Source organism: Myotis davidii, unplaced genomic scaffold (assembly GCF_000327345.1).
Source record: "Myotis davidii unplaced genomic scaffold, ASM32734v1 scaffold54, whole genome shotgun sequence".
Taxonomy (NCBI): domain Eukaryota; kingdom Metazoa; phylum Chordata; class Mammalia; order Chiroptera; family Vespertilionidae; genus Myotis; species Myotis davidii.
Genome location: NW_006287915.1, coordinates 1,222,256 through 1,226,260, shown reverse-complemented (window position 1 = coordinate 1,226,260; position 4,005 = coordinate 1,222,256).

Below are 4,005 nucleotides of genomic sequence, written 5' to 3'. Positions count from 1 at the left end.
TGTTAATGACATCTATTTTAGTTCAACATCACAGCACTAAATCAGTTGTAGGAAATGAGCAGAGTAATTACAGTGTCACACAGCTCATTATCACTTGAATTCCAATATTTTATGGATCTCATCAAATTAATCAGTCTATCTTGATCATTACTTTTAAGGTGGCATTAGTAAAATACGCCTCAAAAACATGCTTGCGCAGTGATTCTACTGTTCTGATGGTTCTTATATATACTTTGTGCTGCTTAACTAATATTTACTAATATTAATTACTAGTTATGTACTAATTAATTAATAATAATTACTAATTAATATTTACATGGTGTTGACTATATGCTGGGCAGGATTTTTAAGAACCTTGTGTGGATACAGTAAATGCTCAATAAATATATGATGAATGAATCCTTACTCTCCCTCATTATATAGATACTAGAGGCCCAATGCACGAAAATCATGCAAGAGTAGGCCTTCCTTCTTCCAGCTGCCAGCACCGGCTTCCCTCTGGCACCCGGGACCCGAGCTTCCCTTGCAACCCCGGCTTCATCTGGAAGGTTGTCCAGGCTAACTAGCATATTATGCTTTTAATATATATATATATATATGTGTGTGTGTGTGTGTGTGTGTATAAATAACAGTACTTTCCTTGTAGAATTTCATGAGGATTAAATGAGTATATATTTATCTCATCATTCAGGACTCCTTGGATATATATACTCATTTAATATATATGAGTATATATATACTCATATATGTATATACTCATTTAATCCTCATGAAATTCTATAAGGAAAGTACTGTTATTATCCTATTTTACAGATGGGGAATTAAGGAACAGAAGTTAAATAAGTTGTCCAAGGCTACCAGTTAAGAGTGAAACTTACTTAATGTATTAAACATTCCATAGTTCATGGGACTAAAGGTTGCTGTGCTTATATGATGTGGCTCAGGCTCTCTCTGGATATTGAAAATTAATCAGTCTAGCTCCCTAAATTAAGCTTTTCACCCCTACACCAGGGTTTGTCAACTCTGACACTATTGACATTTTGTTCAGGATAATACTGTGCTATGAGGGCTGTCCTGTGCATCGTAGGATGTCTAGCAACAACCACAACCTCACCCACTAGGTGTCTATAGCACCCTTTCACCCTCAAGTTGTGACAATCAAAATGTCGCCAGACATTGCTAAATGCACCCTGGGTGGGGGGCAAAATTTGTCCCCACCACTTATCCACTAAGAATCACTGCCTTACGCTATACCGTTGTTGCACAAAATGATAAGTATGTTTACAGTTATAGAAGAAAAGTTAAGAGGCTTATCCCTGAACTTCAAGGATTAATATCATCCTTAAACAAATGGGTCCTCACCCAAATAGAATTAATATTGCCCCTAATTCCTCTGTGCTTCCCTTGTTCCTCCTTTTTTTTTTTCTCTTCCTAAGTTGGAAAATTACTCATCTAAGACCCACAGCCCACTGAGTTGATGATTTCATTCTTTCCTTCAAGTCTGTGAGTGAGGCATTAAAAGAAGAGTGCAGCTTTTGGGGCAGTAACTGAGGCTGATCTTGGAAAAATACCACAGTACCTCAAAATCCTTTCATGTTCTTGGAAGTATGAGGAGAGGCAAGCACAAACAGAACTTCTTTCCTTTTCAGAACGGAAAGTTACTTTCCTCCTTGGACCCACCACAGGCTACTGCTGCCTTATTCCCGAAATAGTGAGTTAAAATGCTCTATGGTTCATGGGACTAAAGGTGTAAGTGCTTACATGGTGTGGCTCAGGCTCTCGCTGGACGTTACCTGCAGGACCACGTTGAGAACTTACCACTTGTTCATAGCTCCTTGACATTCTCTGGGACCAAGCAAGTTGGGTTGAAAATAAGAAAGACTCTTTCTGTTTTTCAAATCTCCATAACCAAGAGGTAATCTTAGCAACGGCTGCCAGCGTGAACATGTCTCGTGGCTAATGTCTGGTGAGTGGGTAGGAGACTGCACCTGATCAATAAACAATGGTGGAGTTGTTTTCCTGGCGCGCGTTTTCCATGGACCTGACCCAAGCAAATCACACCACACATGAACCACAAGCCAATGTGGTATTTTTAAGAAATCCGACTACGCTCAACTGGAATAAAAACATTCAACCGTGTGTCATCAGGCTTATGAAAGCTCTTATACTGTGAGAATTTTTCCTTGAGGTAATGGTTTTGCTCGGTATTGATGCAATAAGCATGAACCGAGTATCTGCCATGTGCTGGAACTATTATCTTCTTCTCCCCCGAGTCACAACTTTTCTGGCAGCTACTACAGTAAAAATTTTATGGGAATTAGAAAAAAAGAGATCTTGGGTTCCATTGTACTTCCTGCTAACAATAAAGTTGTGACCTCCTGAGAGCTACTTAACTCCACTAAGAATCAAATTCCTCAACCTTAAAATAAGGAGGGTGGATTGTTAGATAAACTATAAAGTCTCCTACAACTATACAGTTCTATGATTTTTCAAATTGATTTTTAGCACACTTTAGTGAGCTCTGAGTACATGCCCTGCACAGAGGTTCTAATACTTTACATGTCTTATCACCTAAATTCCACAACAACCCTGTAAGGTAGTTCCATGATCTCCCTGTTAAGGCTGAGGAGTAATTCTCTAATTCAGTTGAACGAACTGCTTCACCAAGAGCAAGTGTACCCTTCTGCTGGATGAAGAATCACATTAGACAATAGCCAGCATAAGGCCAACTCACGGACCTCTGTCAGCACCCATCACAGGTTCTGGCACAAATGAGAAATCAATGAATACCAATCAAATATGTAAATGAAAGAATAAACTTTAGTATCATTTTTATCAAGTGTATCAGTAAGGATGAGAAGCTATAATTTGCAAGTTTAGAGCCAACTCAAAAACTCATATCTGAGTTTCAAAACAATTGAGGATTTAGTTGTCACATGAGTTTTTGGTCAAGATAACCCTATGCCTGCTTTTTAAAAATAAATGTATTCACCTGATAAAAGAACTTTAAAAATAGTCAAGGAGTATATTTTTGAGAGACTATCTTTAACTGAAATCTTATTTTGATATTTTTCATAGAAAGATAAACATTTTTGTCGTTATTTCATAAATGATTATTTTTTTCAGATGAAATAATAATGCTTGCTGATAATTTTGGCAAACATCAAAAAGGAAAAGGTGTTCTAGATAAGGAGAAAAATCAAGTTAATGTAATGGCTTATTTAAGTTCAAACAAAATGTTACTCTGCCTTTTTAGTATTCCTCAATATTGTATAAAAATAAAATTATAAAAATAAAACTATAAAAAAGATCAAGTGATGACTCAAAAATCAATCATTTGTTGTTGTTCTTAATTTTCTCCTGTTATTTCCATTTGTGAGTCATAACATAAATGAAATGTTTTAGGGTCTATGCCAAGGTCAAAATTAACCACTGCAGAATGAGTATTTAAAAATAGTGGGAAGAATAATGAAATAAGTAATATCCAGGCCTTATATCTAAAAATACATCTCAAATGTAGCTACATATTTTATATACAATCTACACTAATAAAAGAGAAACATGGTAATTGGCGTATGACCGCTACCCTTCCCATTGGCTAATCAGCGAGATATGCAAATTAACTGTCAGCCAAGATGGCGGCCGGCAGCCAGGCAGCTTGAAACTAACGTGAGGCTTGCTTGCTTCAGTGACGGAGGACTCCAACGTTCCCCACCTGCCGTTGCAGGCCTCTGAGCAGCAACTCTAAGCAACGATGTAACAAATATAGAAGCTAACCAAAACCCCAGAAACCTGCTTTAGTCCGCCGGGCTTCAGCCAGCAGGATCACAACATTGTTTCAAATACAGAAGGTAAACAAAGGCCAGAAACCTGCTTTCAGCAGCGGAGGCCTAAGAGCTGGAGCGAAGCCTCTAGCTAAAGCTGGCTCAGAATTTAAAAAAAAAAAAAGGAAAAAAGGAGCAGTTGGGAGCTTCCGTCACCCCCAGCCGGAAAACAGCCCTCAGC